Source organism: Gorilla gorilla, chromosome 13 (genome assembly GCF_029281585.2).
Source record: "Gorilla gorilla gorilla isolate KB3781 chromosome 13, NHGRI_mGorGor1-v2.1_pri, whole genome shotgun sequence".
Classification (NCBI taxonomy): domain Eukaryota; kingdom Metazoa; phylum Chordata; class Mammalia; order Primates; family Hominidae; genus Gorilla; species Gorilla gorilla.
The window spans coordinates 36,334,715-36,353,620 of NC_073237.2; the positions used below are offsets into that span (position 1 = coordinate 36,334,715).

Consider the following 18,906-nt stretch of genomic DNA (forward strand, 5'->3'; position numbering starts at 1 on the left):
CTGAGAATGATGGTTTCCAGCTTCATCCATGTCCCTACAAAGGACATGAACTCATCATTTTTTATGGCTGCATAGTATTCCATGGTGTATATGTGCCACATTTTCTTAATCCAGTCTATCATTGATGGACATTTGGGTTGGTTCCAAGTCTTTGCTATTGTGAATAGTGCCACAATAAAAATACGTGTGCATGTGTCTTTATAGCAGCATGATTTATAATCCTTTGGGTATATACCCAGTAATGGGATGGCTGGGTCAAATGGTATTTCTATTTCTAGATCCTTGAGGAATCGCCATACTGTCTTCCACAGTGGTTGAACCAGTTTACAGTCCCACCAACAGTGTAAAAGTGTTCCTGTTTCTCCACATTCTCTCCAGCACCTGTTGTTTCCTGACTTTTTACTGATTGCCATTCTAATTGGTGTGAGATGGTATCTCATTGTGGTTTTGATTTGCATTTCTCTGATGGCCAGTGATGATGAGCATTTTTTCATGTGTCTTTTGGCTGCATAAATGTCTTCTTTTGAGAAGTGTCTGTTCATATCCTTCACCCACTTTTTGATGGGGTTGTTTTTTTCTTGTAAATTGTTTGAGTTCTTTGTAGATTCTGGATATTAGCCCTTTGCCACATGAGTAGATTGCAAAAATTTTCTCCCATTCTGTAGGTTGCCTGTTCACTCTGATGTTAGTTTCTCTTGCTCTGCAGAAGCTCTTTAGTTTAATTAAATCCCATTTGTCAATATTGGTTTTTGTTGCCATTGCTTTTGGTGTTTTAGACATGAAGTCCTTGCCCATGCCTATGTCCTGAATGGTATTGCCTTGGTTTTCTTCTAGGGATTTTATGGTTTTAGGTCTAACATTTAAGCTTTAATCCATCTTGAATTAATTTTTGTATAAGGTGTAAGGAAGGGATCCAGTTTCAGCTTTCTGCATATGGCTAGCCAGTTTTCCCAGCACCATTTATTAAATAGGGAATCCTTTCCCCGTTTCTTGTTTTTGTCAGGTTTGTCAAAGATCAGATGGTTGTAGGTGTGTGGTATTATTTCTGTCCCATTGGTCTACATCTCTGTTTTGGTACCAGTACCATGCTGTTTTGGTTACTGTAGCCTTCTAGTATAGTTTGAAGTCAGGTAGCATGATGCCTCCGGCTTTGTTCTTTTGGCTTAGCATTGACTTGGCAATGCAGGCTCTTTTTTGGTTCCTAATGAACTTCAAAGTAGTTTTTTCCAATTCTGTGAAGAAAGTCATTGGAAGCTTGATGTGGATGGCATTGAATCTATAAATTACCTTGGGCAGTATGGCCATTTTCATGATATTGATTCTTCCTATCCATGAGCATGGAATGTTCTTCCATTTGTTTGTGTCCTCTTTTATTTCGTTGAGCAGTGGTTTGTAGTTCTTCTGGAAAAGGTCATTCATATCCCTTGTAAGTTGGATTCCTAGGTATTTTATTCTCTTTGAAGGAATTATGAATGGGAGTTCGCTCATGATTTGGCTCTCTGTTTGTCTGTTATTGGTGTAAAGAATGCTTGTGATTTTTGCACATTGATTTTATATCCTGAGACTTTGCTGAAGTTACCTATCAGTTTAACGAGATTTTGAGCTAAGACGATGGGGTTTTCTGATATACAATCACGTCATCTGCAAACAGGGACAATTTGACTTCCTCTTTTCCTAATTGAATACCCTTTATTTCTTTCTCCTGCCTAATTGCCCTGGCCAGAACTTCCAATGCTATGTTGAATAGGAGTGGTGACAGAAGGCATCCCTGTCTTGTGCCAGTTTTCAAAGGGAATGCTTCCAGTTTCTGCCCATTAAGTATGATATTGACTGTGGGTTTGTGATAAATAGCTCTTATTATTTTGAGATACGTCCCATCAATACCTAACTTATTGAGCGTTTTTAGCATGATGGGCTGTTGAATTTTGTCAAAGGCCTTTTCTGCATCTATTGAGATAATCATGCGGTTTTTGTCTTTGGTTCTGTTTATATGTTGGATTACATTTATTGGTTTGCGTATGTTGAACCAGCCTTGCATCCCAGGGATGAAGCCCACTTGATCATGGTGGATAAGCTTTTTGATGTGCTGCTGGATTCAGTTTGCCAGTATTTTATTGAGGATTTTTGCATTGATGTTCATCAAGGATATTGGTCTGAAATTCTCTTTTTTTGTTGTGTTTCTGTCAGGCTTTGGTATTAGGATGATGCTGGCCTCATAAAATGAGTTAGGGAGGACTCCCTCTTTTTCTATTGATTGGAATAGTTTCAGAAGGAATGGTACCAGCTTGTTCTTCTACCTCTGGTAGAATTTGGCTGCGAATGCATCTGGTCCTGGACTTTTTTTGGTTGGTAAGCTATTAATTGTTGCCTCAATTTCGGAGCCTGTTATTGGTCTATTCAGAGATTCAACTTCTTCCTGGTTTAGTCTTGGAGGGTGTATGCGTCCAGGAATTTATCCATTTCTTGTAGATTTTCTAGTTTATTTGCATAGAGGTGTTTATAGTATTCTCTGATGGTAGTTTGTATTTCTGTGGGATCGGTGGTGATATCCCCTTTATCATTTTTTATGGCATCTATTTGATTCTTCTCTCTTTTCTTCTTTATTAGTCTGTTAGCGGTCTATCAATTTTGTTGATCTTTTCAAAAAACCAGCTCCTGGATTCATTGATTTTTTGAAGGGTTTTTTGTGTCTCTATTTCCTTCAGTTCTGTTCTGATCTTAGTTATTTCTTGCCTTCTGCTAGCTTTTGAATGTGTTTGCTCTTGCTTCTCTAGTTCTTTTCATTGTGATGTTAGGTTGTCAATTTTAGATCTTTCCTGCTTTCTCTTGTGGGCCTTTAGTGCTATAAATTTCCCTCTACACACTGCTTTAAATGTGTCCCAGAGATTCTGGTATGATGTGTCTTTGTTCTCATTGGTTTCAAAGAACATCTTTATTTCTGCCTTCATTTCATTATGCACCCAGTAGTCATTCAGGAGCAGGTTATTCAGGTTCCATGTAGTTGAGCAGTTTTGAGTGAGTTTCTTAATCCTGAGTTCTAGTTTGATTGCACTGTGGTCTGAGAGACAGTTTCTTATAATTTCTATTCTTTTACATTTGCTAAGATGTACTTTACTTCCAACTATGTGGTCAATTTTGGAATAGGTGTGTTGTGGTGCTGAGAAGAATGTATATTCTGTTGATTTGGGGTGGAGAGTTCTGTAGATGTCTATTAGGTCCACTTAATGCAGAGCTGAGTTCAATTCCTGGATATCCTTGTTAACTTTCTGTCTCATTGATCTGTCTAATGTTGACAATGGGGTGTTAAAGTCTCCCATTATTATTGTGTGGGAGTCTAAGTCTCTTTGTAGGTCTCTAAGGACTTGCTTTATGAATCTGGGTGCTCCTGCATTGGGTGCATATATGTTTAGGATAGTTAGCTCTTCTTGTTGAATTGATCCCTTTACCATTATGAAATGGCCTTCCTTGTCTCTTTTGATCTTTGTTGGTTTAAAGTCTGTTTTATCAGAGACAGGATTGCAACCCCTGCCTTTTTTTGTTTTCCATTTGCTTGGTAGATCTTCCTCCATCCCTTTATTTTGAGCCTATATGTGTCTCCGCACATGAGATGGGTCTCCTGAATACAAGCACACTGATGGGTCTTGACTCTTTATCCAGTTTGTCAGTCTGTGTCTTTTAATTGGAGCATTTAGCCCATTTACATTTAAAGGTTAATATTGTTATGTGTGAATTTGATCCTATCATTATGATGTTAGCTGGTTATTTTGCTCGTTAGTTGATACAGTTTCTTCATGCTTGGTCTTAATCCCGTGCTAAAGGCTCTATTTCTGTGGTCTTCCATATATTGCACAATATGTGTTTCTGTCAGTACCCAGAGGACTTAGACCTGGGATATACCTACATTTCATCCATGGATCCCAAGGTAGGGGAGAGGGATGAGGGAAGAAAACCAGAATCAGATGGAATGCAGATTACTATGGTGTTTGCAAAGGAAGATCTTGGTTTTAACATTTTGCTTTTATCAGGGTAGTCTGGCAATGAAGGCCAGAGTCTAAAGGGCATAGCAGTCTTAGCCATGGTCCAAATGTATATACTAGAAGCAGGTCCAATGTGTTGCCTTGTATGTAACTGAACTTCAGGTGCCATCACTTTTTCCATTTATGTACCCATTAGTTGTACTAAACCATTTCGTGTGTGTGTGTGTGTGTGTGTATAATTATATATATATAATCTTATTTCTTCATCTCCTCAAACCCTATGCAGGAGGTATTGTTATCCCAATACTATAGATAAGAAAACAGATGTTCAGATTAATTAAATCTCTTATCCGAAATTGGTTAATGGCAGAGCCACGATTTGAACTCCAAAATCTGTTCCTTTAAATTGCTTCACTGGACATCCAAATAGCATGAACTGTCAAGGAATAGTATGGTTATCAGAACAGATGCCTATTATTCTGTACTGAGTCATTATATTATAGTGATTGGGAATGCTGAAACCAAAGAGTTTCTTTTACTGGTACTAAAGTATCTTAGGTAGCCATGGAGCAAATTGTGGCTATTGAAGACTAGGAGCTATCTCACGGGTTACTCATGTTACAGGACTGGAAATGTGAACACACAAATCTGGAAATACGTACCAATGAAACGCTAATTCCCATGAGATTGTCTCGGGAATTAGGTAAGGGCCATTGGTGTACTTGGCTCAAAGCAGCTGGCTGAGTTGTGAGAGGGGGCATGAAAATGGAAATGCATGTTGAGTACGTGGCATATTCCTGTATCTGGGTGCTGAACACCACACATAGGGATCTATTTCATGATCATTCCAGGAAAAGATTCCCCAGGTAGGAGCAAGAATGAATGAAGAATGAAAGAATCTCACCCTAAGTCACAGGTAACCTTTCAATCTTAGGGAACCCAAAAGAAAAATAATTTTCTCATGAATATATTTTACTTAATATTTCTGCTTAGAGGTATTCGTTTTTGCCCTTAAGGGAAATGTTAATTAATAGTGATGATTAGAATGAAATATTGGTAAAACACATATTGTTTTAAAAGTGCCTTTTCTTCCTATACAGTTTATCTCTTGTTACAAAAATGCTGTGTAACAAATAACCCCAAAGCAAGTAATTTAAAATAAAAACTCATGAGTCTGTGGGTCAGCTGGGCACTTCCAACAATCTAGTCTGGGCTCAGTTAATCTCATCTTATCTCTGCTGGAGTCTCATATGCATCTGTAGTCAGCTGGCAAGTGGACTAGGAGCTAACTGGTCTGGGATGGCCTCAGCTTACAGGACTTGGCTCTCCTGTTTATGCTTTCTTTTCTTCAAAAAGCTAGTCTGGACTTGTCCAAAGGTACAGCAGAGAGTGATTAGAAGCATGCCAGGCCATGTGAAGCCTGGGCTTGAAACTGGCACATTGTCACACAAGTCTAACTCTGATCCAAAGGTTGGAAAAATAGACTCTTGTCATGAAAGTAACTTCAAAGTCATATTGTGAGTGCTGTGGATACAGGGAAAGAAAGAATTGGAGCCATTTTTATAATCAATCTAGAATACTTGCTATTTAAGCCTTGCCTGTACTGAAGGAAATGTCAATAAAATTATAGCCTTGAGATGGATGACGTGAAAAATAAAAAGAGTGACTCTGCTAAAGTCTCATAAGTTTGTGGCCAAGTTGGAACTCAAGTTTTTCACTCCCACTCATCCAGGGATTGCTGCATTGTGTGTGATACCATTTGGGACATGTTTTTTTTTCTTTAAAAATTTGCCATCAAGACCATTTTCTGACATATATAAATTCAGAGCTTTTAACTTTGAAATTAAGTATGCCCAATTTAGCTTTAATTTTTCTTTCCCTTTCATTAGGCAGGAGAAATGAGATTGGGATCTCCTGAAGTTCAACTTTCACACATGGATATGCCCAGAAATATATTCTTTGTTTCAAATGAGGAAAGCTTATTGCAAGTGTTTGGAAAGGAAAAACTTCATTTAAAGTCAGTTATATTGGCTACTTATCTTGTAAAGATTGTATCTCTGTACTTGCGGCTTTGAATGGAGAACAATGAAATATAGGCTTTTCCCATTCTTTCTGGTATCTGAGTTTCATCATTTTTTAAATCTGAATCAGCGTCATCTTTTCATTTTGAATATAGTGCAGCATTTCTCCATATGTTTTAATTTTGCCAGCTCAGAGACATGTGTGGATTTTTTATTTTATTGTTAAAAATGTTGATTTTCAGGCAAGAGACAATATATGCTTGTAGTATGACATAAAAGTGTTTCAGTGAAAAGTAAGTTTCCCTCCCACTGTTAATTGCTAGCTCCTTGTCCAAATGCATATGGGATATGTCCTTCCAGGGCTGTCCTATGTACAGGTAAGCATATGTAAATATTTTTATACAGCTGTTCACACCTCTTATTTTAATATAAATACAAACATACTACCCATGCACATTGTTCATGTAAGTGAAACCTTACTTGTTTCACATAATGATTTATCTTAGAGATTTCATGTCAGTACATAGAGAACTACCTCATTTTATTTATAGACACTCATGAATTCAAGTATCATACCGCCCAGTAAAATACCTCACCAACATCCCTTTCTTTGCCTCCCTTCATGTGTTAACCACACACTATTCTTGAGGATTTCCATTTTCATGTTAAAGATTTTATCTGTCTCAGGTGGGTCCTGCAATCTTGATCACTCTCAAGAGGTAATGAGATGCCTACCCTCCTTTCCATGCCTCATTCTCTGGGATCGCGGAATATTTCTATATTATAGGGATATTCTGCCTTAGCTTTTCCAGTGAGGTCTGAGAATGGCCAGCAGTGGTTCCAATAAGGCAGTCCATTTGGTCCACTTTGCTTCTCACTTTCGAACCCAAGTGTTTGTTTTCTGATACACCAGACATGCATTTCATCAGTGATAAACAATTACTCTGCTTGCTTACTCAACGTTAAAGCCAGCTCTAGTAGTACCCTAGAGGCCCTCAGAAAAGAAACCAAGATGTAGGACAGATCCATTAAAGGTTATATGTAAAAGCCACATCTTCTCCATACTTCTATATCACAAAGGTTTTGAAGACATCAGGAATGGGTCAGGTGGAAGGGCCCCTCTTCTCCAATTGCCACCATGGTTTGGGAGTTATAGATAAAACAAGACTTTCTACAGTATGACATTTACGTCTCAATACAATCAAATTTAAGTTTGGTGAGCATTTTACATTGTAGAATATAGTCTAATGTTTAATTGCAAAATACAGTATAAAGTTCATTACCATGAACTTCAGGATCAGCTAGACTCTGTAGGACCATAGGCAAGTTTTTTGAGCTTTCTCTGTCTCTGAGTTCTCATCTGTAATACTGGGTCAATAATGCTTCATTGGTCCACAGATTGTTTTAAAGATTAAATTAGATATTATGTGTAAAATGCTCACAGAGTACCTTATATAGCAATTCATGGTAGCTATAATTTTGAACTAGGCCAATGTGCCAGCTCCTGCAAAAGATCTTCTCATACTTTCCTTCTCCAAGGGCCCTCACCCATTTCAAATCCATCATAACTCCTGGCTTTCTTCTTTCCCAGGAAAATTATTTATACAGACTTTCTGGCCCATGGACCTCAGTAAGGCCCAGGAGTGCTGGATGAAACATCTACTAGGTACAAGACAATACCTTTGGTATGACACAACTAATGAAAACTAATTTAACTTTTTTTAGCGGTAAATACCATAGTACAGATAAAACAGGATCTGGAGTCAGCGGGTTTGGATCCTAGCTTTTTCACCTACTACTGGGAGTCTTGAACAAAATGAGCCATAGCTTCTTCATATAGTAAATAGGAATAAGAAAGTCTACCTCATAGGTTTTTAATAAAATACTTTAATTTGAAGAATTAAATTTAAGATAATATTGATAAGTACCTGGCATATACCAGGTATATGTTAACTGGTAATTTCCTTCCTTCACTTTAGCATATGTGATTGATATCAATTTAGGTATTTCTTTGGAATGGAGACTCATCCAATTCGTATTTATTATAAATATTTTACTTATCTTTTGCCCCCCTGTCTCAAATTACCATGTGAGAGCTCAGCACCTGCAGGTGCATAATAGATACCAAGTGACTGGTACTTTTAAATTGTTTTTAAAAGCCAAATAAAACAAAGAACATAATTAGAATGATTTTAGTACCAACAAAGTTGTCTCTTTTAAAACAATGAAACACCCTAAACTAGACTATAACAAATTCTTTAAAACGGTATAAATATGCTGTGAGGGCTGTATGTATGGTTGCCTTCTTCCCTACCATTGCTTTACAGAATGCACAGAAATTAATACAGAAATATTAATTTTCTTTTAATTAATATTTCATCAGATTGTACTCTAAGGTCCAAGAAGGTCTAGGAAGATATGCAAAACACAGTAAAATTATAGCATAATCATTATTAGTTAATTAAAAAACAGATTATAATCTTGATGTGGACACACAGTGTACAATTACCCTTATTATTTGAATTTCTCAACACATACATCCTCTTAACTGTTCTTTATTCCTTTTTCACTTTGACTTCACACTAGGTCATTTCCAGGTTTTGCAATTACTATAGTTAACAAACTCAAGAAAAAATAATACTATTGATTAATGAATATATCTGATGGCCTTCTGAAGGTTATAAATTCATTAAATTTGATATGTATGCCCTTAATGTGGCATCGGTAACCAAAGTTGAGAAAGAAAGACACTCCAATTTGATTAGCTGCTTACTCTGTACCAGGCATTATGCTTGGCATTTCACATGTGGTATTTTATTGAACCCTTATGTGGCCAAATCTAACCTACAACCATAAAGAGAAGGGGATTCTGAGAAATGTAACTCCTGGCTTTCCCTCTGTGCCACAAAGGAAACTGTAAAATGTGCTGGCAACTATAGCAATTAACAGGTAATCCATAATAGTCAACCTATTGCGGGAGGAAGTAGCACCCCTGTTCTTATAATCTAACCACTCAGGAGAGTCTTTTCAAAATTAGAACAGAAGCAGCTTATTGAAGAAGGTTCTCACCATCACCCAGAGGCAGAGCCAGGTGAGAAGACTGATCACTCCTTGTAGCGACCAAGCACGATTGTCTAGAGTCAAAAAGGGAGCTGGGGCCAAAGCCAGGAATGACAGAGCCCTACAGGGCTTTCCCAGAGCAAACACTCAGGCTTCCTGCCTACAGGGATGTCCTTGTGCTCACCAAAAGCAGGTCCTATCTGGGAATCTTGTTTTGGGAGGTAATGTTTAGCAATGCATGTGAGTCTCAGCACATAATTCTACTCTTAGAGGTGGGTATTGAAGTCTGAGAAGTGCCGTCAATTTAGTAGAGAATCAGGCAAGGAAGGAAGGAGTTACAGGACCATGGACTGGTGCAAAGACAGAGGTAAACACCAGTGCTATGGGAGTACCAAAGTATACCTGGAGGAGGGGACAATAACGATCAGTGTGAGTCATTAAGATGCTAACAGAGGGAAAATTTGAAACCAGAAACACAAGCCTTAAAGGCTGCACAATTACATTTAGTGTTTTGGCTCTGATTTTACCGACTGAAGGATAATGAGATGGCAGAACAATCCAGACAGAGGGGAAACCATATGAGTCAGAAAAACACAGAGGGAGAGAAAGAGATCCAGAGAGGGAAGGACAGTGAGAGAGAGAACATGTTCTTTCTTTAACTGAGGTATTTCTCATTGTGAAGTGGAGAATAGAACTTATTTTTTAAAAATTAAATAATACAACTCCGATTAGAAAAACTAAGTATGGCTTTGAAAGTCCAGTTTAAAGTTTTCAAAGCCTCTATTATTTGTCCATTTGTTTACTGCCACTTTCAAAATGTCTCATTGCAAATTCCTACTCAAATGTTATACCCATAATTTACAGCTAGAAATCATACTCACAGCTTTGTAAAAATGAAAAAAAAAATTGTACTAAGATGTGACTTATTTCTGTGCTCAGATAGCATTAAAAGTTTGACCCATAATCACACAACCAGCAGCATGATTTTTTTAAATCTGACAATTTGTAATCATGTTGAAAATTTTGTACTGAGTTTAGGCACAAACTGGTTATCATACCTGTGCCCATATGAGATGACTTAAGTTTCCATTACCAATTAGAGTTGAGATCTTTCAAAATCAACAAAGGTGACAGCCTAAAATTTCATGTGTCTTAATAAGGTTTCAGAAGGTGATTTTTGTTTTGTTTTGTTTTGCCTTTGATGGGCTTCAAAATCCAAGGTGACAGAAGACTACCCCCACCTACTTCTGGCAGGAAGATAGACCTCAACAAAACAAAGTTGAGAGTGTGATAGCATGTGTCAAAAGCATAAAGGATCACATGTAATAGAGGTTTTTATGATCAAGAAGTCCCATGTGTAATCAGAAAACAGTACCTTAATTGATACTTGACTCGTGTCAAAAGCTATTTGCCTGAAAATAATGAAGGCATTCCCTTAGTGTGTTTCACTGTATATTAATTCTGTATCATGGTATACATCTGCATTAGCTACTTTTATATGACATAAAAAAGAAAAAGGCCATTTACTTTAGAAAAAAACAATTGCTAACATTCAAAGAGAGTGTGCTACACATGCAGCTGGACTGTTTGCATGAATTTTACTGCATTTAATCTTTACAGCACCTCTAAAATATAGGGATTGCATTTCCCATTTTACAGCAAAGGAAGGTGATGTTCAGCTTCATTAAGTAACTCATCCAAGGTCATACAGCGGGTAAGTAGCAGAGCTGAGATTTTAAAACAGAGCTGAGATTTCCATCAATATAGCTCGTTCTCTATCCAGAATTCCACAAAACCTTTCTAGGTTTATGTATTCAAAGTGACCATAAATTGTAATTGAATAAAATACCTTTCTTCTTTTAATGTTGAAATTTTACAATTGGGCCCAAATGAACATTACCATTATATACCACATGAAAGCCTACCAAGCTCTAAAATTTAGGCACTTTTTCCCCTCTTTTATTTCCTGCTTGAGGATTCTTAAGTGGTTCATCATAAGAGGTAATTTATTACAAATAATTTTGTCTATTAGATAGATGTGAATAAAATGTGAATGTGAACTTTTTTTTTTTTTTGAGTATTGAATCTTAACCAGAGGTGATTTTGCCTCTCCTTCCCTCTGGGGACATTTGGCAATGTCTGGAGGTAGTTTTATTTGCCACAGCAGGGAAGGTGCTACTGCATCTAGTGGGTAGAGGCCGGGGATGCTGCTGAATATTCAACAATGCCTAGAACAGCCCCCACAAGAAAGAATTATCCAGCCCCAAATGTCTCCAGTCCTAAGGTTGAGAAACCCTGCTTTGTGTTGTTGTTTTCAATTAGTGAATCCCCTGGAAAGGAAGTTCTAAACTTAAATTAATAAAAGTGCAACTTGTCTTCTATTCCAGGCTACCTTCTCCTGCCACAGATACTCTATCCCATTTGCTGTCATCCAACTACTAACACCGTTTTCACTTCAGAACGCCAAGCATTTTCTATTCTCTTCATGGCCTCCTCCCATTAAAGCTGAAAGTATCTGCTATCAGTCATTTGTCCTAACTGAGTAAGAGTACATTCTTTTTAGAATTTAAGAACCTACACTTTAGACCTCTCTTCACTAATTATAGAATCCATCATTCAACAAATATTTATTGATTGCCTACTATGTGCCATGCTCTGTTCCAGGCTTTAAGGTTACAGTGGTAGCAATCACAGATAGGACCCCATTATTCTGTCTACACCTTGTGAGGGGAGATAGTCAATAAAGAAACAAACAAAATAATTTTCCCATAGTGATACTTGCTTTGGTGTCATTCAAATAGGATGTGCTGGTAGTAACTGGGGAAGGTAGGAATGTTTATTAAGGAGGTATTATTTGAACTAAGATGCAAATGACAAGAAGAAAACAACCATTTAAAAATCTGGGATCAGAGAATTTCAGCCAAAGAGACCAGAAAAATCTACAGTCTCTAAAGCAGGAATGAGTTTGGAATGTTTAAAGAATAGAAAGCAAGCCAGCGTGAGTTGATTCTAGTGAATAAGTAAAAGAGCGACAGAAGAAGCTGGAAAAACTCCACCAGACCAGATCAGGTAGGAGGTCATATGCCATGGTAGAAATTTCAGTATTCTTATTATTGCAATTAAAAGCCATAAAATAACCTTAAGCAAAGACATAAGAAAACATGATGTGTGTTTTAAAAGACAACTTTGGCTACTAGTTGGAACATGTCCCATGGGAGGCATAAATGAAATCAGAGAATCAGATAGAAAGCTTTGGAAATAATGAGAGATGTTGGTAGCTTAGACTATGGCATAACAGTGGAAAGGGACAGAGTGGGTTGTTATCAAGAGTTACTTTGGAGGTAGAGCTGACAGGCTTGATGATGGGCAGGGTGTAAAGGGAAGACAAATATCAAGAGTGATACCTGCATTTTTTACTTCGGCAACGGAGTTGAGGCTCATATTATTTACTGAGATGTCGCATAATGACAGCTAAGCTGGTTAGAAGGCAACATCACATGGTCTGTTTGGAGCTATGTTATATTTGATGTGACATGCAACAGAAGATGTCAAGGATGCAGGACAAAGGAAGCTAGAGATCAGAGATGGAGATGTGCATTTGGAAGTTTCCAACATGCAGATGGCATTTAAAACCTTGGAAATAAATGAGATCAGTTGCAGAGCCTGTATTTATAGACTTATAAGGAAACTGCGGCAGTTCAACCTCCAGGAGCTCACATCTATCCTGGATAAAAATAATTGCAGGTATCTTTTTATAAACAAGAAGTATTAAGTGCAGCAGAGGAGATCTGAAAAATTATTATGCTTATTTACTATGCTCTAAACCAAACAAAAAGTGTAGGAAGGGGACAGAGAGCATAAGCTTTCAAATGATAAAGTAGTTTTATAAAGGTAAAGAGCATTGTTAGTTATTTTAGAGTAACTGAAAAGAGTGTGGAAAATCTGAAATAAAAAGGAACGGCTCACAGTGCCTTCAGACTGGTTAACTCGTGTTCACCAAGACATTCTTGGAGTCTTTTGGGTGTGGCTGGTTGCTTTTTACCATCACCTTCTTATATTGGGTATGCTCTCCTAAAACCCTGGTGTTTTTGCCTGCTAAGTTAAATTTTACTCAGGAAACCATGCTTATATTCAAGTGTTAGATTTTCCAGTTATCTATATTAAATTTCATCTTTTTAGGCAGTTGGGATTGTGTTAAAACCTGATTCTGCTGTAAAGCCTAATAGCAGTATTTCAAGTTTCTTGTCACCTGCAAATTTAACAAATATATCTTCACTTAAATCTTAATTTAAAGAATTTAATCAGAGGAGGACCATTTTACCAGGGAGCTCCCTCGTGTTAGACATCACACCTCTCTTGGGGTACCACCAGTTATGCATATATCAAACTGTAAAGGCATTGCACCCATATTTTCATCTTTATCTTCATTATTTTCTACAAACTGTCTTGCTGAAATGTGCTCCCACTTGGCCTATAAGATTTCAATAGAAGAGTCTATCGATTTTTTTTTTTGACAGAGTTTTGCTCTTGTTGCCCAGGCTGGAGTGCAATGGCGCGATCTTGGCTCACTGCCACCTCTGCCTCCCAGGTTCAAGCGGTTCTCCTGCCCCAGCCTCCTGAGTAGCTGGGATTATACAGGCATGTCCTACCAGACCCAGCTAATTTTGTATTTTTAATAGAGATGGGGTTTCTCCATGTTAGGCTGGTCTCAAACTCCTGACCTCAGGTGATCCGCCCGCCTCAGCCTCCCAAAGTGCTGGGATTACGGGCATGAGCCACCACGCCTGGCAGAGTCTAGAGATCTTAACCCAAAATAAAGCAAGGTCAATATAACATAATTTGTCAATAAGGCATATATGGTAGCTCCTAGGATCACTATTCTTTTTCCATGTGCTCACAAATCTTAAAAAAAAATAGTCTATTTAAAAATCAGATTTAGACATTTCTTTAAGTTCTCTAAAGTTTTTTTTAATCATCATATTGTCCTAATCAGTCCTTTAATACCTATTCTGCTCTCCATATTCCTCAAACATTGCTGATAGCAACTCTGCAAACTAAACTGCACATCCTCTCAGTTGCCCTGCATGCCTGCAGTTCTATCTGGGCAGGAGACACACACTTCCTGAGTGTTAACTCATCTTGTTGGGCTTCAATTTCCTCTCACAAATATCTGCTCCTCTTACTAGCCTGACCATCCTTCTCACTGGCAGAAATGATGGACTATAAGTAGGAGTAAAAGAGTTATGTTTTTCTCTGTCAATACATTACCAGCACATTTTAAGGCAAGAGCCATTATTTATTTGTTTATTTGTTAAGCTTTAAGTTTTACAAAAAAAGATATGTTAAACCACCACTTAACCATAACACATATGGCAGACAGATTACAACCACATCATTCTCTAGAGTTGACACTTAATCATGAAATCAGGCCTGCTCTTTTCCTTCAAAGAAGCAGTAGAGTAGGTTCATTTTCACAAAGACAAGTAACTGGAAATTGAGCATGAGGTTATTAGATTGAGGATTCTTCCTTTTCTTATCTTTCTTTTCTACTTCTTTCTTCTTTCTTTTTTCTTCTTTTTCTTTTTTTACAACCATATCAAATAATAAAGTAAAACCATTGAAAAATCTCTAGATAACATTGGAGTGGGTTTTGGTTTTTATTTTTTTGCATCTTTTCTACTCAATTTAGCTGACATTTTAATGAAACTACTCTTCCCCAAGTAATTAAATAGCATACTTGCATTGCAATTGCCTTCATAGCCTGAGAGTTTTTGTTATCTCTGTGAAAAAAATAAGATAATAGTTTTGATGCATTTACTTAAATAGGAACATGGGTCCCCAGAACACAGATGGACTTAATAATAGTTTTAAGTGAATGAATGAATCCATGAGTGAATGAAATGTGACAAATGTATATAAAGTGTATACATGTGGATTCATAAGCTGTCCAACCCATATCCTTTACTATAAGATAGTATACAAAATGGGAGCACATTTTTGTAAGACTCAGTTGATTAGATGAAAATATATTTCATGATTTTCTGGGAAATAATTCATCATACTCAACAAACTCTATCTCTTTACTGGGCCTTACTCAACTCTTTCTTACTTCCTATCTAAGATTTTGTGGTACTTGTATGTATGTATACCATTTAGTGGAAACACATCTTGGTGGTCCATTGACTGTCAGTTTTCTTGTGATTTCAGACTGGTTTTTATTTTTCTGACCACATGTTCACATTGCCAAAATATTTTTGTTTTAGAGTCACTTACTGTAGTTTTCTGTGGGGTAGAAACCAGTAAGCTGTGCAGTCAAACTTCATTAAGTCATGTCAAAATGTTGGTAAAAAGTACCCCTACTTACTTCTGTCACTATGCATTCCCATTTTCAACCTTCCCCAATTTCCAATGTCTTTTGTTGGAAACCAGAACAAACAACGAAATAATAGACATTAGGATTTCAAGAATGAACCCCTTGGTTTATCCCTTAAAAGCAGCCAGAGGGGAAAAGATGGCTCCCCTACAAAGCATCAGAAATGAGTTTGACAGGTAACTTTTCACCAACAACTGTGGAATCCAGAAGCCAGTGGAATGGACCTTTAATGTGCTCCAAAGATAGCTGACAATCAAAAATTTGAAACCCAATAAAACTATGGTTTTAAGAACCAGAGGGAAATAAATTCCATTCCAGAATTTTTTTTTAATTTGTCAGCAAAAGACCTTAACTTCCTAGAGAATGTTTCAGAAGTAAATAATTGACATCAGAGAAAATCTGACATGAAGAAAGGAATGTGAGCAAAAATAAAATAAGACATACTTGTTGGGAGATTTAAACCTATTCTTAAAAATAAACATCATAACATCTAACTTGTAGGACTAAAACGAAAAAAAAAAAAGCTTGAGGTAAAATATAAAAAAGCTATGCAATGTAAACTAGGAAGAGATCAGAATTAAAATGTTTTCAGATATGTTTACTGTTTGGGGGGGAAGTTAAAGATACTGATTAACTTTAGATTTTATTAAGTATGCATGTTCATGCTTCAATGGTATCAATTAACAGAATGGAGCTAGTGTATTTAAATACCAAACCAGTAGGTATAAAAAGAAATGAGAAAAGAAATGATCAACCAAACATATTTTCAGTTAAAATCCCAATACAGTTCTAAGATAGCATTTAGAAGAACAAAAGCTCTGAAAATATAATTTGTGAAGAAAATGTGGGGTGAATTGTGGTACCAGATATTAAAGATTGATTTTAAAACAATAGTAATTAAGACAGGATATCCTGCTGCAGGAATAGACAAATAGCATGTATGACAGGCATAATATTGCAATTATTAGGAAGAAGATGATTCATTCAATAGATATTGCTAGAACAATTGTTAATCTATATGGGAAAAAGGCATATTTACTTCAAACTAATGCACGGCACAAAAAGCAAAAATATTAAAGGAAAAAATGGACAAATTTTCCTACCTTAAAATTATAAACTACTAGAAAACACAAAAAGTGAGAAAAGCAGCTATGAAATAATAGAATATATTTGTAACATATAAAATTAAAAAGGAATTAGTATGTGTAACGTATAAAGAAGTTCTTCAAATCAATTAGAAAAGACAAGCAACCTAAAAGAAAAAAACAGGCAAAAGAATAAACTGGCAGTGCATAGACTAGAAAACTCAGCAGAACAAGAAATATTGAAAAGATATTCAGTCTCATGTTAAATCTAGGATATACAAATTAATACCACAATGAGATACTGTCTTATACATACAACATTGGAAATTTTTAAAATTTTATTAACAAATCTTGTTGAGATTGTGGAGAAACGAGAACATGCATACATATCTGGTGTCTATAAATTACCAGTAGAGTTACTAATGGGCACAGTTAATTAACTAGCAATTCTTTTCCTAGATATATGATCTAGGAAAAGTCCTTCACATATACAACAGAATAAGTGTACAGCATTAATTATAATCATAAAAACTAGAAATAACACAAATTTCTATCAACAATAGCATGGATACATAAATTTTAGTTCAGTGATTACTAAACAACAATAAAAGGAATGAATAAGCTATTTATATCAGCATGAATCTGATAAACAGTATGTTGGGTAGAAAAGAAATAAGATGTAAGAGTAATACCTATGCTTTGATACTCCTTATACAGAATTTTAAAATATGTAAAACTAAACACTATTTCAAGCCACATACATATGTATTACAACTATGAAGGAATTCCAGGGAATGATAAAAAGTTCTGAATGCTGATAGCTTCCGAGTGGAAGAGAAAGGAATGGCCTCATGAGAGACTTCAATGATGTAGAAAACACCCTATTTCTGAATGTGGTTGTTCTATTAGCATTTCTCATGTATTTTATATATAATACATTAAAAATATAATTTTATAAGTATAAAATATTGTATAATACAAAAGTAAAAATTAAATTGTGTACTTTAAAAGAACAAAGAGAAAAAAGATACAATGCTTTATTCCCCACTTCTATCACTTATTCTGATATAAAATATAAAATAAAACCATGAAAATAAAACTAATGCATTATAAATCTTCTTTTAGTAAAAGTTTAAAGTCAACCATGTTAAGCTTTTCCACTAAAATTGGTTTCTAAAATATCACATAAAAATCAACACACAATGCATTAATTAGTGCATGTGTTTGGCGTGGGATAAGGCACTAATCTCTATAGGCTTTGGGTTTCTTCATCTGTCCATTGAGATGGCTTGGATCAACTAACTTATATGAGATTTTTCTGCGGTAAGTCTCTATGTACTTCCTCTGGTATATGACTTGAACACCCTCTCCACTAATGAGGAGCATATATTACAAGCTGTTATGTTCTGGAAGACAGAAGCCGTGTCTTTCATAGCAATACCTTCAGTACCTACATGAAGTACCTGGCATGTACTACATGATCCAATAAAGGTCTGCAGAATGAAGAACAATGGCATTATATGCTAGTGAATTCTAGACATGCTAAAATTTGATCATATTCTAGAAGTCATTATATGACAAATTGCATAGATTTACACTATCATTACAGGGATATTAGCTGCTAAATTATCAAAAAGATGAAATATTCATCAATTTTAGGATGCACGATTTTTACATTTTATCTTCTCTGAAGTCAAGGTTGGTCTTAAAATAGATGACACCTTTTCAAACTCTTGTCAGCCAGGCAGCAGTTGTGCTGCAGTTGTCATTGCCTAATTATGAACAAACAATTATTTATATTATTCCTGGTGCCACAGCTAGACAACAGAATTCCCTCAATGCAATTAGTCAACAAATCTTTCCAGGAAAGAATGTGAGTCCTACTTGTCCTGTCCAAAAAACTTTGGTTGTCATATTCTGATATGCTCAAGACAACCCAGCTTGAAAACTTTAGAATGAATACTGGTATTTTGAAAGAATATTCTGAAGACAATAGTAGAGCACCCTTTCAAGAAAACCTCCATCAAAAGTGTTCTTTAAAACAAGTAAATTGTAGAGAGAGTGGTGTGGGTATATTGTCCAGGCTTGTCTTGAACACCTGGCCTCAACCCATCCTCCTACTTCAGCTCCCCAAAGGGCTGGGATTATAAGCATGAGCCACTGCTCCTGGCCCCTTCAAAATGTTCTTGATTGTCCCAAAGAACAAGATTGACTGGGAAAACTCAGAGATAAAGAAATCTAAGTAGAAAAACAATTCAGAAGAGTTGGACTCTAAATGCAAGTAGATTTTAGGAGAACTTCAGTCAACTTATGTGGCTTATTTTTCTCTGTAAACGAACAAGAATGTATCTTTTAAAAATGGTTCCTTTAATTACTGATCTAGTTTCTGA

General features: G+C 36.3%; 1 protein-coding gene across 4 annotated transcripts in view; it reads left to right on the forward strand.

Annotated features, from left to right (window-relative positions):
- LINGO2 (leucine rich repeat and Ig domain containing 2) overlaps positions 1-18,906 on the forward strand; it is a 349,057-nt gene that overhangs the window by 202,895 nt on the left and 127,256 nt on the right. The window contains exons 1-2 of one of the 4 annotated variants that reach the window (XR_010130187.1): positions 7,519-7,683; positions 11,446-12,711. The exons of 2 other annotated variants lie outside the window; for them this stretch is intronic. The gene's annotated coding sequence lies outside the window, so the exon portion shown is untranslated. Of the gene's footprint in view, positions 1-7,518; positions 7,684-11,445; positions 12,712-18,906 lie in introns of those variants that run through there. One more of the 4 variants, XR_010130188.1, reaches the window with a different exon arrangement.